General features: G+C 47.9%; 1 long non-coding RNA gene across 1 annotated transcript; it reads left to right on the top strand.

Annotated features, from left to right (window-relative positions):
• Window positions 1-4,940: 4,940 nt before the first annotated feature.
• LOC134759249 (uncharacterized) lies at window positions 4,941-17,278 on the top strand. The gene is made up of 3 exons (XR_010135297.1): window positions 4,941-5,233; window positions 15,450-15,524; window positions 16,692-17,278. It is a non-coding gene; the product is annotated as an uncharacterized lncRNA (long non-coding RNA).
• The last annotated feature ends 1,965 nt before the right edge of the window (window positions 17,279-19,243 follow it).

The raw sequence follows: 19,243 nt of genomic DNA, 5'->3' as shown, positions 1-19,243 counted from the left end.
AGAACCTCAGAATGCAACTTTACGTGGGAACAGCGTCCCTACAGACGTAATTAGTAAGGATTTGGAGATGAACTCATCCTGAACTTAGGGTGGACCCTAAATCCAATGACTAGTGTCGTTATAAGGAAAGGAGAGGACGTAGAGGAACACAGAGAAGAAGGCCATGTGAAGATGGGGGCAGAGATTACAGTGATGCTGCCACAAGCCAAGGAACACCTGGGACCACCAGAAGCTGGAAGAGGCAGGAAGGATTCTTCCCTGGAGCCTTCAGAGGGAGCATGCCCCTGGTGACACCTTGATTTTAGACTTCCAGCCTTCAGGACTATGAGAGAATCACTTTATATTGTTTTAAGCCACCTAGCTTGTGATAATTTGTCATGGCGACTGTAGAACACTGATATAATGGTTTTGGGGGCATCTGGGACCCAGGCTACTTCCAGCTTCCTTTCCACTATCCCTACAAGGTGGCTCTCATCCTCATAATCCAAGGTGGATTTCCAGGCTTCATATCCATCAAGCGTTGGGATGGGAGGGGAAAGAAGGAGCTCCCTCCCTCCCTTTAAGGACACACCTTGAGTAGCACCCCACACTTCCACTTACATCCCACAGCCAAGCCCAGATGCAAGGAAGGATGGGAAACATAGTCTACTTTTTAGAGACAGAATCTTACTCTGATGCCCAGGCTGGAGTGTAGTGACAACATCATAGCTCACTGCAGCCTCAAACTCCTAGGCTCAAGCAATCCTCCCACCTCAGCCTCCAGACTAGCAGGCCTGGCTAATTAAAAAAAAATACTGTGGGCCGGGCGAGGTGGCTCACGCCTGTAATCCCAGTACTTTGGGAGGCCAAGGCAGGCAGATCACGAGGTCAGGAGATCGAGACCATTCTGACTAACACGGTGAAACCCCATCTCTACTAAAAATACAAAAAATTAGCTGGGCATGGTCGTGGGTGCCTGTAGTCCCAGCTACTCAGGAGGCTGAGGCAGGAGAATGGCATGAGCCCAGGAGGCGGAGCTTGCAGTGAGCCAAGATCGTGCTACTGCACTCCAGCCTGGGCAACAGAGCCAGACTCTGTCTCAAAAAAAAAAAAAATCTTTTTTTGTAGAGATGGGGTTTCGCTACATTGCCCAGGCTGGTCTTGAACTTCTGATCCTCCCACCTCGGCCTCCCAAATTGCTGGGATTATAGTCATGAGCCATTCCACACTCAGCCAAACTGCTACATTTTTTAAAGCAGAGATTTGCCTTAGGATAGTTAATATGGTAGTGGAATATAAAATGTCATTTTTTATAAAATGGAAATGTTAATACTTATTTGGTATGGTTGTTGGGAGGATGTAACGAGATGCTAATGCCTGGCTCACGGAAGGTACTCAGTAAACAGTAGTTATTATTAAAGGTGGGAAAGGCTGGGGGACATCAATCAATTCATTCATGTATCCAGCAAACGTTTGATGAGAGCACACACTCAGTGTCAGGGTTAAGGGTCTAGGGAGTCACTCCCCCTACCCCCACTCTAAGAGTCACACCGATAGAATATATGTCCAAGGATCTCTAGCCAAGCAGGAAACAGAAAACCAACCTTGACGCAAAGCTCTAGTAAAAGCTGGATTTGAACATGGCTTAAACCTAGACCTAAGGGAGACAAAATCCTCCTTTTCCACTGAACTGAACAGACGAAGACTCATGAGGCAAGGGTCACCGGACCTACCATCCAGTCATACTGGAGAAGTTGGAAAAAAGAGAATGACAGATCCTCGCTTCCCCTGCCACAGAGGTCCTGCCAAGGGGTGCTAAGCCCACAGAAGCATTATATCTGAGCTCAGGCAAAGCAAGAAGGGTGGGACCTGGGGCCTTGCCTTTAAGACCAGTTACTCCACCCACCAATGAAATTGGCCCAATCAGACCTTCAACCTCTCCCCTGGGAGGGGGCAACTAAAGAAAAGGAGGATGATGGAAGTGTTTCCTCAAAATGTTCTTCCAATAGGAAGAGAAATCTTCTCCACATCCAGGGTCTAAAGAGGAACTAAACTTCTATCTGTTTCTCTTTAAGCTACCAGGTATTTGGAAGTTGGGGAGGGTGTTCATGACATGAAGAGAAGGATGTACAAAGACATGGAACCACAAAAGATCATGGCAAGTCCAGAAAAGAGTCAGTAGTTTATTTTGTCTGAAGCATAGCCATTGTGTGGAGGAAACAACAGGAGAAGTATCTAAGCAGCCAGGCAGGTGCAAGATGATTTGTCAAGACTGATTAATTTGAAGAAAGATGGCTATCGGAAACTAACAGGAAACATCATATTTATCCACGAAATGCCAGGAGCATTCTCTTTAAATTAAGGAACAGGACAAGGATGTCTGTTATTCTTGCTATTATTTAGCATTTTTGCTAGGCATTGTAATAACACAATAAAAAGAATAAGAGAGGCTGGGCACAGTGGCTCATGCCTGTAATCCAAGCACTTTGGGAGGCCAAGGCAGGTGGACTACTTGAGGCCAGGAGTTCGAGACCAGCCTGGCCAACATGGTGAAACCCCATCTCTACTAAAAATACAAAAATTAGCCAGGCATGGTGGCGTGCACCTGTAATCCCAGCTACTTGGGAGGCTGAAGCAGGAGATCACTTGAACCTGGGAGACAGAGGTTGCAGTGAGTTGAGATCGCACCACTGCACTCTAGTCTGGGAAACAGAGTAAGACTCTGTCTCAAAAAAAAAAAAGAGAACACGAGGCACAACATAGGATAAATTAATTTATCATTATTATAGATGATATGATTGTCTACCTCTTGCCATCTTACAGAAACAGCTAGGTTGGACCTTGTTTTAGTCAAGTATGGACCAATCAGCACGCACTTTCTCCTTTCTGAAACCCATACAAACCCTCAACTCAGCCAGACTCACAGAGACGTTGGGATGACCTGCTGCTGATAGGAGCTAACCCCTCTGGGTCTCCTCTCCACTGAGGGCTGCAGACGTTGGGATGACCTGCCTGCAAATAGGAGCTACCCACTCTGGGGCTCCTCTCTTCTGAGGGCTAAAGATGTTGGGACTACCAGCTGCAGGAAGGAGCTACCCACTTCGGTCTCCTTGACTCATCAGGATGACCTGCCTGTGGATAGGAGCTAGCCACTTTGAATCTCCTGAGAGCTGTTCTGTCACTCAGTGAAGCTCCTCTCCACCTCACTCACCCTCCAGTTGTCTGTGTACCTCATTCTTCCTGGATGCATGACAAGAACTTGGGACCTGCCGAATGGTGGGACTGAAAAAGCTGTAACACAAACAGGGCTGAAACACAACCTCCTGGCTCACCACATTGCAGGCAATAAGAAAAGAAGAGCTCTGGCCCTTCGGGGAGCTCAGACCTAGGGGCTCTCCAAGCCAGGGCTGCGACACCCTCTTTGGGGATCTGTGGTTCCTGGCATCTCCAAGTTTGCAGGTGCCACCATATTACCCTCATCCAGACACGGGTGCCTGCAGCAGAAGCCGCATGCAGTACATCTGGTCCAGCCACAGCTTTTCATGGAGCAAGCACCTGTGGTGGCACCTGGAGCTGCCTGTCCCACCATAGCAGCTGGCATGCCTGGCTGTGCATAGTGGCCAGACCCCATGCTTGCTTGCCCACACACCCGCCACTCCACGCCTGGCTTGCCCTTGGCAGGTGTGGGATCTGAGCACAGCCTGCTGGGCCAAGTGGGTGGGATGAGCCCAGTGGGCAGAAGCAATATTCAGGCAGAAGGCGCTGCTGGCCACAGAGGTTTTCCAGCTGGAAAAACAACACCCCAAGGATCCTGTGACAAAACTACATTTCTTTTAAAAAGGAGGAAGGAGGCAGGAAAGGAGCCTTCTGGCCATGGGAAGAGTAACTCAGTGGGGGTTACTGGATTGGGTGGTTGGAAGACTGAAAGTGAAGAGCCCATTTAGGAGAATGACTCCAAGAATGATGGTGGTGGCAGGAGGGAAAAAGAAAAGATGGATGCTCTGAAAGTAGAACACTGGATATTTGATATATGAAGGGATTATTGTCGATTTTTTTTTTTGAGACAGAGTTTTGCTCTTGTTGCCCAGGCTGGAGTGCAGTGGCACAATCTCGGCTCACTGAAACCTCTGCCTCCCAGGTTCAAGCGATTCTCCTGCCTCAGCCTCTCGAGTAGCTGGGATTACAGGCACACACCACCATGCCCAGCTAATTTTTTATATTTTTTGTAGAGATGGTGTTTCACCATGTTAGCCAGGCTGGTCTCGAACTCCTGACCTCTGGTGATCTGTCCATCTGAGCCTCCCAAAGTGCGAGGATTACAGGTGTGAGCCACTGCACCTGGCCTGTTGATTCTTTCATGCTTGGTGTTTGGTTGGGTTTAGAGTGAAGGAAATAAGGTATTAAGCATGATGCTGTTTCTGGCCTGGGCAAGTGGGTGGCACCATCTCCTGAAGTAGGAAACATCAGGGAGAAGAAGGTAGAAGGGGGATGGAGTGCCACTGTGCATACAGTGACTTCGAGGTACCTGTGGGATGTCTAGGTGGAGCTGTCCAGTTAGGTGAGGTCTGGGATGAGGTTGTGCAGATACAGAAAGTCAGAATGGATTCGTATAGAGCAGGTGACCGAGGCCATGTGGAAGAGGCAGATGGCCTGGAGAGGGACTAGAAAGGATTCTGGAAAGGAAAGGAAAATCCAGACCCAGAGGATGGTCAGCTTTGAAAGCACAGGCAGAGAAAGAGGAGCCCACAACATAGGCTGGAAGGAAATAGCCAAAATATAGGAGGAAAACTAAAGAGGGTAAATCTCATGGGAGTTACAGGAAAGGGGTCAGGAAAAGGGTCAACAGCTCCAGAAGCCACTGAACATTCATACACAGAAAGAATAGAATACTGTCCATTGGATTCAACAACAAAGACACTGTTTATGACCTCAGTGAAAGCAGTTTCCGGGCTGCTGAGCACATAGGCCATGCCTTGGGTGGAGGCGTGAATGGGAGGCATACAAAGCTGCTTCTTGTGGTCTGCTCTCCCCGCCGCCTCTCAGGGAGGCCGTCCTGTCCACCATCCTGTGGTCCTAAACAGCCACATCCTGTAATCTGAGGCCAGTGACCTATGACTTGTCTCCTCACTTGAAGAAATTACCAGGCTAATTGGGTTCCATCTCTTGAGCATCTGTGTATTGACGGTGGGAGCTGGGCTAAAGATCCTGAAATTGACTGAAGCTGGAGTGGTCATTATGGGATGGTGCAGGATGGGTAAGTAGAGAGTGGCGGAAATGGCAGAAATGGTCAGAGAGAAGCAGACACACACACACACACACACACACACACACACACACACACACAGATGAGGGAGGAGAGGGCAGGGTAGAAAGGAGGAGGAGCCCATCCTGATGAGTTTGCAGCCCCTATTCCAGGTTTCCATGAGGCCAATTATCCTTCAGCATCTTGGGTAAGAGGTCTGGGGTGAGGTTGAGCAGATACAGAAAGTCGGAATGGATTCGTGTAGAGCAGGTGAACGAGGCCATGTGGGAGAGGGAGACAGCCTGGAGAGGGACTAGAAAGGACTCTGGAAAAGAATGGGAAATCCAGACCCAGAGGATCTATTGCTAGATTTGCACATGGTTGCCAGTGTGTCCCTATAAGAAGCAGCTCCCTAGAGCCAGCCAGGTGGGTCTCTATTCCAAAGGAACTTGAACAGAACAGGAAATGAGGCACTGAGTGTGGCTAACTCCTTTAAGAAGTTTAATTTTGCAGGGAGGAGAGAAATGGGGCAGCAACGGGAGAGAGTGGTGAGAGCAACTTAAAGATTATATATATATAATATATATATATATATCTTTTTTTTTTTTTTTGAGATGGAGTCTCACTCTGTTATCCAGGCTGGGGTGCAGTGGCGCGATCTCGGCTCACTGCAACCTCCGCCTCCCGGGTTCAAGTGATTCTCCTGCCTCAGCCTCCTGAGTAGCTGGGACTACAGATGCCCACAACTGTGCCCAGCTAATTTTTGTATTTTTAGTAGAGATGAGGTTTCACCACATTGGTCAGGCTGGTTTTGAACTCCTGACCTCGTGATCCGCCTGCCTCAGCCTCCCAAAGTGCTGGGATTCCAGGCGTGAGCCACCATGCCTGGCCTATTAACTTAAAGATATTTAATGTTGCTGGGGATAAATCAAGAGGAGAAGGTGGACACACAAGAGAGCTGGGACAACTGAAAAATCAAGGTCTCAGAAGAGGTGGATGGTGGGATCATCTTTGAACAGAGACTGTGAGCCCCATGTCATTGGCACCAATGCATTGGGCCCTCGGCCTCCCCAGGACAGGGTGGGTCTCCTCTCAGAGGCCTCTTTCTTACCTCCCTGGAAAGAGAGGAGCCACAGCGACTCCCGCCCTGTCTTCATCAACCCTGCCTTTCTGATCAGGCTGCTAGCATCTTGGGTTGGATGCCTGATATTTCACTTCAAATGCCTCCCAGACTTGCTAAGTCACTTCCAGGAGGCATTGACAGCTGTGTGTGATCACTTGTGACGGAACTCGTGAGCAGCACCCAGCTCTAATACAGAGCTTCAAAGGTGGAGCTGGTTATATTCTGGCTGTCTTCACCTTCAGTGTTAAGGCATACAACAGCCCCTCGTAACCTAACAGGCATGTTTCTCATTACTTCTTTTTTATTTTTTATTTTTTTGAGATGGAGTCTCACTCTGTTGCCCAGGTTGGAGTGCAGTGGCACGATCTCGGTTCACTGCAAGCTCCGCCTCCCAGGTTCAGGCCATTCTCCTGCCTTAGCCTCCCAAGTAGCTGGGACTACAGGAGCCAACCACCACGCCTGGCTAATTTTTTGTATTTTTAGTAGAGACGGGGTTTCACCACATTAGCCAGGATGGTCTCAATCTCCTGACCTCGTGATCCGCCTTCCTCGGCCTCCCAAAGTGCTGGGATTACAGGCGTGAGCCACCACGCCCAGCCAAATCCACCGCGCCTGGCCGTTTCTCATTACTTCTTTGCAAACACTCTATGCCCCAGCTCCTCCAGACAGCTCAGTGTAGAACGGCTCCCCATTCCTTTTCAATCTGCCCTACTAAAGATCCCTGAGCAATTTGCGGGGAAGGACTGAGTGTTCGTTGAGGTACATCGAACTCCTAGCACAGTGCCAGGTATAGAGTAGGCATTCAGTAATACCTGTGGGATACAATTTTCCCTGAATGCACTTCATGCTTTCACACCTGCAGGCTTTTGTTCACGATACTCCTGCTCCGCAGAAGATCCTCTTCCCGTTTCAGACTCTTAACTAGATTCCCCTTATCTACTGTCTCTCTCTCTCTCCCTTCCAGCACCCAATTACTCTTCATCTTCTTAGCCTGTTGTGCTCTGTCCTGAGTTGCCCCAGCATACTGTATTCAAACTGCTGGTTTACTTGATTCACTGCCCTTACCCCCTTACCCCTATTAGGCCTGAAGACAATGGATAGGCTTTACCCATCTTTATATTCCAGTCTTAAACTCACTGTGTTTCTTTTTCTTTCTTTTCTTTTTTTTTTTTTTTTTTTGAGACAAGGTCTCACTCTATGACCCAGGCTGTGGAGTGCAGTGGCACAATCATGGCTCACTGCTGCAGCCTCGAACTCCTGGGCTCAAGTGATCCTCTCACCTCAGGATCACTGACAAGGTCGCACCATGTTTCCCAGGCTGGTCTCCTAGGCTCAAGCAACCCTCCCGACTTGCCCTCCCAAAGTGCTGGGATTACAGGCATGAGCCACCGTGCCTGGCCTACTCTCTGTTCTTAGCAACAATTAGAATAATGTCTGCCCTATAGTAGGTATCAATATACCTGTGTAATCCAGGTAGGACAGGCTCCTCTTCTGTATCCTGGAGTACTTCTTGCTAAAATACAGTGAGGAGAGATGGGACAGGAATTAAATACTCAGTCTTACTGTCTCTCAATTTTGAAACTGCCTCAGACCATAGGACTCTCTAAGTTTAGTGACACCTGGTAGCACCTCCATGGCAGGGGTGGAGGGCTGCAGCTCTGCTGGAGACACTCTCCCAGTTGATCAGAAAGTGCTTACCACCCTTTTGGCCACCTCACTAGTCTTTGCCAACCCAAACCCCACTGGCTGCTACGGAGTCCACAATGAAAGGGGTCCCCAAAAGAGTGTTCTTGGATCTCACAGAAGAAAGAATTCAGGGTGAGTCTGCAGAGTAAAGTGAAAGCAAGTATATTAAGACAGTAAAGAATATAAGAATGGCTACTGTGGCCAGGCGCCTGTAATCCCAGCACTTTCGGAGGCCAAGGCGGGAGAATCATGAGGTCAGGAGTTCGAGACCAGCCTGACCAACATGGTGAAACCCCATCTCTACTAAAAATACAAAAATTAACCAGGTGTGGTGGCGCACGCCTGTAATCCCAGCTACTCAGGAGGCTGAGGCAGGAGAATCGCTTGAACCCGGGAGGCAGAGGTTGCAGTGAACCGAGATCGCGCTACTGCACTCCAGCCTGTGTGACAGAGTGAGACTCTGTCTCAAAAAAAAAAAAAAAGAAAAGAAAAGAAAACAAAGGCCGGGCATGGTGGCTCACGTCTGTAATCCCAGCACTTTGGGAAGCTGAGGTGGGTGGATCACCTGAGATCAGGAGTTCGAGACCAGCCTGACCAGTATGGTGAAACCCTGTCTCTACTAAAAATACAAAAATTAGCCAGGCGTGGTGGTGCACGCCTGTAGACCCAGCTACTCGGAAGGCTGAAACAGGAGAATTGCCTGAACCCAGGGGGCGGAGGTTGCAGTGAGCCAAGATCATGCCACTACACTATAGCCTGGGTGACAGAGCAAGACTCCATCTCAAAAAAAAAAAAAAAAATAGCTACTGCAAAGACAGAGCAGCCCCAAGGGCTGCTGGTTGCTCATTATTATGGTTATTTCTTGATTATATGCTAAACAAGGGGTGGATTATTCATGCCTCCCCTTTTGAGACCAAATAGGGTAACTTTCTGATGTTGCCATGGCATTGGTAAACTGTCATGGTGCTGGCGGGAGTGTAGCAGTGAGGTCACTCTCATTGCCATCTTGGTTTTGGTGGGATTTGGCCAGCTTCTTTACTGCAGGCTGTTTTATCAGCAAGGTCTTTGTGACCTGTATCTTGTGCTGACCTCCTATCTCATCGTGTGACTTAGAATGCCTAACCTTCTGGGAATGCAGTGCAGTAGGTTTCAGCCTCATTTTACCCAGCTCCTATTCAAGGTGAAGTTGCTCTGGTTCACATGCCTCCGGCAGACTGGAGGTACAGATAGATCTCACAGAGCAGCCAGTATAGTCTGGATGAAGGAACAAAGGAAACGACACAGTTCTCTTGTACCGTTCATGCGGAAAAGGTCTTATAGAATTAGGCCTCCAGAAAGAGGGGGCCCACAAAGACCCTCCTTTTCTCTCCATTTCTCCATCTGCGCTCAATACCCCCCTTCCTGCCAACCCCTCTTTCACGCAACCAGACCTGATACCTTTCTCTTTTCCTCCAGATACTTCTCTCCGTAGTTTACCGTTACCCTAACCTTGTTGATTTTTTTTTTCTGCTTAGTCCATCATTTTCTCAGAAATGTGTCTGAACATCTCCCACTATGATTGTGGATTTGTCTATTTCTCTTTTTAGTTCTGTCAACTTTGTTATGTATTTTAAAGCTTTGTTCTTTATTAAGTGCTGCATATCATGTATGAAAAATTATAGATATAATTTGAGGCCCTAGATGATAGTAAGATTTATTTTTGCTTCTGGAAGGCAGTTGGGGTCTGGGCAGGCACCCTTAATCCAGTGGTTTTCAACCACAGGTGATTTTCCCCACCAGGGGACATTTGGCAATGTCTGGAGAAAGTTTGGTTGTCAGAATTTGGGGAAGGAGAGGTGCTACTGGCATCCAGTGGTTAAAAGCCAGGAATACTAAACATTGCATAGGATGGTCCACTGACAATGTCAGTTTATCAGTGTCAATAGCACTGAGGTTGCGAAAGCTTGCCCTAATCCAATTATCAGAGGCGTTTGAACCAAAGTAACTCCATCTTGAGTAGGGGCTGCGTAAAATAAGGCTGAGACCTGCTGGGCTGCATTCCTAGAAGGTTAGGCAATCTATGTCATGGGATGAGATAGGAGGTCAGCAGAAGATACAGGTCATAAAGACCTTGCTAATAAACCAGGTTGCAGTAAAGAAGCCGGCTAAAACCCGCCAAAGCCAAGATAGTGACAACAGTGACCTCTGGTTGTCATCACTGCCACACTCCACTTGCGCCATGACAGTTTACAAATGCCATAACAACATCAGGAAGTTACCCTATATGGTCTCAAAAGGGGAGGCATGAATAATCCACCCTTTGTTTAGCATATCATCAAGAGATAACCATAAAAATGGACAACCAGCAGCCCTCGGGGCTGCTGTGCCTATGGGGTAGCCATTCTTTTATTCCTTTACTTTCCTGATAAACTTGCTTTCACTTTACTCTATGGACTCACCCTGAATTCCTTCTTGCTCCAGATCCAAGAATCTTCTCTTGTGGTCTGGATCAGGACCCCTTTCCTGTAACACAGTCAAACGGTAAGCCAATGGGAAGCTGGGTTTCAGTCTTTGTGAGAGTTTCTCTATTTTCATTCCTGTTCCTTCCAAAGGGTGATGCCCTTTGGAAGTTGAAAGCTGGCGGCGACTACTTGAGCTCTTCCTTCCTTAGCATGAGACTGCTGGGAGCTTCTCTGCCTCATGAAATAGGCAAATGCCTCAAAATTCAAAGCTCTGCTAACCCTTCTCTCCAGGACCTTGACCCTCAAATCCTCACCCCCTTGGCGGCTCACCTTCAGATAGGTCTTGTTTGTTTTGCCAGCTTTTCTAGCTGCTCCGGATAGGAGGGCTGATCTGCCAATCTGCCTTTAGGGGAAACAGCAAGAGATTTCCTCTCAGTCTTTTCTTGAAGCTTTCAAATGCAGGCTTTAGGCCTATTGTGATGCTAATGGTCTCTCCTCTGCCCTTACTTTGCCCATTCTGCATGGAGGGGGCAGCTCTAGTCCCCCAAGCATGAAAGAAGTTGGGTACTCCCGGTTCTGATCATTACTGCCACCAGGAAGAGCTACGGGGTGAGAGGGGGGATGGATTTCTCCCTAGTTATGTAAGAAACAAGCAGGTCTCACCCTTCATTTTTCCTTTCTCATACAAGGTGAAATACTGCAGTCTCATACGAGGAAGCATGTTTTTCCTGTTAACATTATTTTGATCCTGGTCCTTAGGAAAAAATAAGCCCGGCATTAAAGTGCGGGGAGCATTTACCTTCCCCCACCCCACAGTCTGGCTTATAGTGCTGGGACACCAACCAAGTGGTGACTGGGCCAGACCACAAATGGATGCGGATGCGGTCAGCTCCCGTTATGAGGATAGAATTCTAATCAGATTGTGGATCCGATTACTTCTGACTCATAAATCTCCCTGACTTTAGAAAACAGGGATATCTCATTTATTGGAGGAATGACAGTGTGAACAGAGGCATGGCTGCGTTCTCACCAGCTGAGATAAACGCCGACCAGACCAGCACAGACATCCTGTGCTCGTTTCCTTTACTTGGTTTTTCAAATAAAGCCTTTGTGTATCACTGGTATTGTGAGGAATACGAAATAATGAAAGAAGTGATTCTTCAGGTGAGTCATTCTATTATAAAATGGAGCCCACAGTCAGGAACTGCTCCCTGAGAGAGCAGGACAGGATTTCCCTGCGCGGGGAGTGAAAGCAGAAGGCGCAGTCATGACGCGCCCCCTACTGGTCAGCGAGGAGAAATCCCTCACCTCAGGTTTCAATTAGTGCGGGTGAGTCCTGGATTAGGAACCTCAGACCTGAGGCCTGGTGTGGTGGCTCACACCTGTAGCTCCAGCACTTTGGGAGGCCGAGGCAGGTGGATCACTTGAGGCCAGGAGTTTGAGACCAGCCTGGCCAATATGGTGAAACCCCGTCTCAGGTAAAATAACAAAAATTAGCTGGGCGTCATGGCGCACACCTGTATACCAGCTACTCAGGAGGCTGAGGCAGGAGAATCGCTTGAACCCGGGAGGCGGAGGTGCAGTGAGCCGAGATGGCACCATGGCACTCCAAAGAATCACAGAACTGGCCAGGCGCCGTGGCTCACGCCTGTAATCCCAGCACTTTGGGAGGCCGAGGTGGGAGGATCACCTGAGGTCAGGAGTTCGAGACCGGCCTGGCCAAAATGGCGAAACCCCCCCTCTCTACCGAAAAATGCGAAAAGTAGCCGGGCATGGTGGTGCCCAACTACTGGGGAAGCTGAGGCAGGAGAATTGCTTGAACCGGGGAGGCCAACGGAGGTTGCAGTGAGCTTAAATCGTGCCACTGCACTTCAGACTGGGTGACAGAGAGGAACCTTGTCTCAAAAAAAAAAAAGAAAGAAAGAAAGAAATATTACTGAGAATCACAGAACTGAAGTGGAATTCCATGAATCCAATGGAATTACATTAAATTCCATGAGTAGGAATCCAATTCCATGAATGAAATTTCATGAATCAAATGGGATTCATGGAATTGCTGACACACAGTGAGATACTAAGGAGGCTAAGATGAAGAGCCCCTGTCTCAGGACTCCAGGCCCTAATTTAACAGCCACAATCTGCCAAGGTCAGAGGTAGCCTTAACGTGTACTGTACTCATAAATCAATCTCCCTGGAGATTTCAAACCTTCAAATTGCTTTGGTAAAGCCTTAACTCCTTTCAACCTGAGGAAGTCGATTGAAGAAAAAAGCCATAGCTCTAAAGAAAGATTTTGAGTTTCTCATTCCAGTGGACCACAAAAAAATAAAAAAGAAAGAAAGAAAAATCACATTTGTGCAAAATCAACCATTTACATTTTATACTAATCAGTAAGTTATTCTTGGGCCTCGTGCTTGTTTGTAAACACATGCCTTCTCTCTTTCATTCTAACTGGAAACTTTATCCTTAAATCTGTTCGTGCAATAATTATGAAATGTAATTTTATTTTTAAACAATATATTTTCTTTTGTTTGTTAGTTTCTTACTTTTTTTTTTTTTTTTTTTAGACAGAGTCTATGTCGCCCAGGCTGGAGTGCAGTGGCGCGATCTCGGCTCACTGCAACCTCTGCTTCCTGGGTTCAAGCTATTCTCCTGCCTCAGCCCCCCAAGTAGCCGGCATTACAGGCATGCGCCATGATGCCCGGCTAATTTTTTTTGTATTTTTAGTAGAGACAGGGTTTCGCCATGTTGGCCAGGTTGGTCTCAAACTCCTGGCCTCAAGTGATCCACCTGCCTTGGCCTCCCAAAGTGCTGAGATTACAAGCGTGAGCCACCATGCACAGACTCTTTTGTTAATTTCTTTAATTTTTAAATTTCTATTGATATATTATAGTTGTTCTTATCGTGAGGATACATGTGATATTTTGATACATGTATAAATGCGGAGGATCAAAGCAGGGTAGCTGAGATATCGATCGCCTCTATGTATTTTCTTGTATCTTGATCGTTAGAGTGAAATATAAGGAACAAAAAACAAACATGGAGAAGTTACCATGTTTTTAGTATTTTTAAATCCTAAGGGTTTGAAAGGTATATATTTGGGATAATGGGCCTTTTTGTCTTTTTTTGTCTGAAGGAAATTTGTGACCCAATAATCAGTCAAAATTATCTCCAAAAAATGTTAATGAAACTGGGCACCTTTTGGGAGACATTTTTAAATTATGTCAGCTACTTCAGTGTCAGAGGGTGGACAGAGCTGGCTGAGAACAGTCACATTTAGGCAAGAGTCTTGTGTGTACTCTTTTGGTTATGAAAATGTAGGGCAAGTAAGCACTCATTGCCCTGAGTGAAAAGTGACATAAACATTTTTTTAAAGGGTTCATGAAGCCTGTCCCTCCCTTAATACCTCTTGATGGGAAAATTTCATTGTCAGGCTGGGGCTCACACCTGTAATCCCGGCACATTGGGAGGCCAAGGCAGGCAGATCATCTGAGGTCAGGAGTTCAAGACCAGCCTGGGCAACGTGGTGAAACCTGTTCTCTACTAAAATTACAAACATTAGCCGGGCATGGTGTCGGGTGCCTGTAATACCAGCTACTTGGGAGGTTAAGATGGGAGAATCACTTGAACCAGGGAGGTGGAGGTTGCTGTGAGCAGAGATTGCGCCACTGCACTCCAACCTGGGCAATAAGAGTGAAATTCCATCTTAAAAAAAAAAAATTAAAAATTGAGAGATTTCACAGGAACAAATTTCTGGTCTTTCTGGAAAATTGGAAATCTCTTGTAACACTGGACTAATGCCCCACATGACAATTGCTGCGCAGGGCCAAGCATCAGTCCCTGGGTCTGCCCCCAGCCTACATCCAACTTGTGACAGCTTGGCTCTGTCAGTCCTCCACCTGGCTGGCCTCTGTGAACTGTGGGATCGCACCTTGTGGAAGGCTTGTGCTGGGATAGAGCTGACTCAGTGCTGGGGGATCCCTGAGGGGACCCCAGGATTTGAATTCCAGGTTCCTGGAGGATATCAGCTGAACGCTCACCTTTCTGTGTGCCCTGTAGGCATAGATAAGTTTGGCGTTCCGGAGAAAGAGGGTACCAGAGCTCCAAGCTCGATCCGGCACTTTTGGATCCGTTTCCATCGGTTCTTACAGCTGCTCCTCAGACCCTAGCAGCCAAGATGGTGAAGCAAATTGAGAGCAAGGTTGCTTTTCAGGAAGGCTTGGAGGCTGCAGGTGATAAATTTGTCATGGCTGACTTCTCAGCCACGTGGTGTGGGCCTTGCAAAAAGAGCAAGCTTTTCTTTCATTCCCTCTCTGAAAAGTATTCCAACATGGTATTCTTTGAAGTACATGTGGCTGACTGTCAGGGTGTTGCTTCAGAATGTGAAGTCAAATGCATGCCAACCTTCCAGTTTTTTGTTGTTGTTTGTTTGTTTGTTTGTTTGTTTTTGAGATGGATTTTTCCTCTTGTCCCCCAGGCTGGAGTGCAATGGCAAAATCTCGGCTCACAGCAACCGCCATCTCGCAGGTTCAAGTGATTCTCCTGCCTCAGCCTCCCGAGTAGCTGGGGTTATAGGCATGCGCCACCAGGCCTGGCTAATTTTTGTATTTTTAGTAGAGACGGGGTTTCTCCATGTTGGTCAGGCTGGTCTCGAACTCCTGACCTCAGGTGATCCACCCGCCTCAGCCTCCCAAAGTGCTGGGATTACAGGTGTGAGCCACCGCGTCTGGCCCTTTCCAGTTCTTTAAGAAGGGACAAAAGTGGGTGAATTTTCTGGAGCCAATAAGGAAAAGCTTGAAGCCACCATTAATGAATTAGTCTAATCATGGTTTCTGAAAACATAACCAGCCATTGGCTATTTAAAACTTGTAATTATTTTTATTTACATAAAGTATAAAGTATGGAGACTATAAACCCAACTGCCATCTGGATGACAATAAAATATGAATTCTACTCTTTTTTTTAAAAAAAAAAAAAAAGAAGAAAGAAAAAAAGAGGGTATCAGAAACAGACCCAGAGATGACTGGGGTCTGGGAGGAGGAAGCTGGAGAACCGGTGAGTGTGAACAGTATGCATCAGTCAGGGTTCGCCAGAGAAACAAAATACACATATACAGTGCTTGTGTGGTGGGGTTGTGTATGTGTGTGTGGGTTTAATTTTTATTATAAATAGAGATGGGGTTTTGCCATGTTTCCCAAGCTTGTCTTGAACTCCTGGGCTCAAGCAATCCACCCTCCCCAGTCTCCCAAAGTGCTGGGATTACAGGCATGAGCCACCGCACCCAGCCATGTGTGTATTTTTTTTTTTTTTTAAGGAATTGGCTCACATGATTGTGGGGACAGACAAGTTGGAAAGCTGTAGGGCAGGGCAAGTCAGGGCAGGGCAGCAGGCTAGAAACTCAGCCAGGGCAGATGCTGTAGTCTTGAGGCAGAATTTCTTCTCCTCTGGGAGAAGTCAACTGATGGTAGATGTTAACCAAGTCTGTAGAATATCTACTCAGCAGCATCTAGTGTTGGAGTTAAATAGCTGGGTGCTATGGTCCAGCCAAGGTGCCGCCTGAAACACCCTCACATGGTGGGAAGAGCAGTGGTTGAAGAAGGAACCCTGGAGACCTTGATGTTGAAGAGAGGGCAAGGGAAGAGGGTGAGTCAGAGCCTGCTGGGGAGGAGAGCTGGAGACATTGCATAACACCAGTGACAGTGTGCCCACAGAAGTGGTTTCGGTAGGGGTGGGTGCAGGAATGGATGGCTGTGGGTGGATCAGGACGTGGGAGGTGAGGGGACTTAGCTGGCTCTTCCACGACATGTGATCAGAAAGTGGGGGTGGTGAGCTGGGGGTGGTGACCCGGGCATGATGGCTCACGACTGTAATCCCAGCACTTTGGGAAGCCAAAGCAGGTGGATCACTTGAGGTCAGGAGTTCAAGACCAGCCTGGCCAACTTGGTGAAACCCCTTCTCTACTAAAAATAGAATTTTTTTTTTTAATTTAGCTGGGTGTGGTGGCACATGTCTGTAATTCCAGCTACTCGGGAGGCTGAGGTGGGAGAACTGCTTGAACTTGGGAAGCAGAGGTTGCAGTGAGCCAAAATTGCACTACTTCACTCCAGCCTGGGCAACAGAACAATACCCTGTCTCAAAAAGAAAAAGAAAAAGAAAAAGAAAAGTGGGGGCAGGGGGCAAAGTGAGGAGGAAGCATTTCTTTTTCGTTTGTGTTTTCTGTAGGCTAAGGACAAGAAAAGAGCCATTGGAGAAAGAGATGAAGTGGAAGACAGTGAGTGAGGGGCTGGCAGAAGGATTTCCCCTCTTCAAACTAGAGGAGAACTTCTTCCTCAGCCTCCATGCAGCCGGCCAGATCCTAGGGCAAGCTCTGGCTAGAGAAGGCAAGGACAGGCAAGAAAATGTTTTAGAAAAAGACCCTTTCCATCTGGAATGCTTTTTCCAACTCCCTTCACACCTTCAGGCTGGCTTCTAGTTGCACCAGGAACTCTGGGCCCACGTGTGAGGTGCGGGGGCAACACTGTCCATCGGGAGGACCTGTGGCTGCCTCCTCATCCCTTCCACCGAGCGCAGGATGGCACCATTGCTGGCTTCTGCTGCCCTCTGTTGTGGTCCTGTACCTCCTCACCTGCTCAGATGCTCCGCGGGGACTGATGGAGCTCTTCCTGGTCTCCAGTGGTTCTTACTGGGTAATGCTGAACAACAGAGTACCAGGAAGGCAGGGACCTGGCCAAGCGCACATACGCATGAGTGGAGGAAATTTTACAATTTTTAGGAAGCAACAAAGTATAAAGTGGGAATTGCAGATCTTCCTTACGTTTCTTTTGTTGTTTTTATTTTGAATTACGTATTGAGGGAAGCGCTACAATTTTTTCCATAGGTGGGTGTCCAGGGCTTCCCCAGCCCCGCTCTCAGCCCTCTGCACTCACACTTTTCAGAGCCACAGGATGTGTAAGGGCATGGGAATCACAAAGGGTGGGTGTGCCTGCTGGAGCTTTTTTTGTGCTGCCTGAAAGTTCAAAACACGCTGGAACAGGGAAAGAAAGGTATTTGCCCAAGTGACTAAGACATGTTCCAGCGTTTTCCCACAGGCTCCTGCACATCCCAAAATAACTGCAACCCTGGATCCTGTCCGTTGGCATTCGATTACATTTGTATAATGTTACAGACAGTGGGCAGGCCGGCCAGCCACACTCACACAGGGGCTTGCAGGACCGCACAGCCCATAATGGAGCTCCACACTATGCTTCCTGGCTAGGCTGCTAAGGGAGAAATACCAAGGCAGAGACCACAACAGTAGCCAAGTGCAGACCTGCCAGAAACATCCAGATCACCAAGAGGGCCCCTGGGCAAGGCCCTCCTTCACAGATGAGAGCAAAGGGCACAGAGAGAGGAAATTACTTACATAAATTAACTTAAATAAATTACATATCTGGGAATTATGAAAGAAAGTTGGTGAAAGAGTTGGCCCTCAACTCACAGCTCCTAAAGAGGTATTTATTTGTGCAGGAACATCAATTTAGCCTTAGAATCCTAACATCTTAAGTGGAAGGGACTTTTAAGCACTCCCTGACCATCCAGGGTGCTTCTGTGCCCAAGTCTGGACAATGTGGGAAGAAGGAAGTGTCGGAATGGACCTGCCATCCCTCCGGGGATTCTGTCTTGCTGAGGAAATGACTCAGGATGTTGAGAAAACAACCGGGTTTTGGCAAATGCACAGAAGGGTGCTAGGAGCTTTGGGAAGGGAGAGTCTGAGAAGGAATGCGTGGTCCAGGTGGGGAAAGTTTCAACCCAAGGTGGGCCTCAGAGTGGGAAGATCTGGAGGCTGGGCCTGGTGGCTCACAGCTGTAATCCCAGCACTTGGGAGGCCGAGGTGGGCAGATCACTTGAGGTCAGGAGTTCAAGACTAGCCTAGCCTGGCCAACATGGCAAAAACCCATCTCTACTAAAAAATACAAAAATTAGCCGGGGTGACGCACACCTATAATCCCGGCTGCTTGGGAGGCTGAGACAGGACAATCGCTTGAACTCGGGAGGCAGAGGTTTCAGTGAGCTGAGATTGCATCACTGCACTCCAGCCTGGGCAACAGAGTAAGACTCCATCTCAAAAAAAAATGGAGTCGGAAGATTTGGAAAAGCAGATAGAGAGGGCCCGAGCAGGCATCGCAGGAAATAGCCCTGACACTCGGTAGATGCTCAGTGGCTGTAGCCCCCCAATGCCTACAGGGGCCAAGACAGTTGTGTCACCAACAGCGTACAGCTAGCTCTATGCCCTGCTCCCCACACAAGGCCCAGGGGCCACCAACACAAGCCAGATAACTCCCGTCCTGATGCCCACAGCATGTCTCATTTGGATGATTGAAAATATTCCAACCACATTAAACAGCTACTTATTTGATGATGTTTAGTGATAAAAATACTATCAACCTAATCCAGTGACCACTCAAGGAGGCTTAACGTCGTATGAGGTCCATTGAGTCCCAAAGAGAAGTGGTCACATCATCTTTGGTTCTTTTTTTTTTTTTTTTTGAGACCAAGTCTCACTCTGTTGCTCAGGCTGGAGTATAGTGGCGTGATCTCGGCTCATTGCAACATCTGCCTCCCAGGTACAAACAATTCTCGTGCCTCAGCCTCCCAAGTAGCTGGGATTATAGGTGCATGCCACCACGCCCGGCTAATTTTTGTATTTTTAGTAGAGGTGGGGTTTCACCATGTTTGCCAGGCTGGTCTCGAACTCCTGACCTCAAGTAATCCACCCGCCTCGGCCTCCCGAAGTG

Source organism: Gorilla gorilla, chromosome 8 (genome assembly GCF_029281585.2).
Source record: "Gorilla gorilla gorilla isolate KB3781 chromosome 8, NHGRI_mGorGor1-v2.1_pri, whole genome shotgun sequence".
Classification (NCBI taxonomy): Eukaryota; Metazoa; Chordata; class Mammalia; order Primates; family Hominidae; genus Gorilla; species Gorilla gorilla.
The sequence above is the reverse complement of the archived record's forward strand: the minus strand, read 5'-3'. Positions and strand labels throughout refer to the sequence as shown.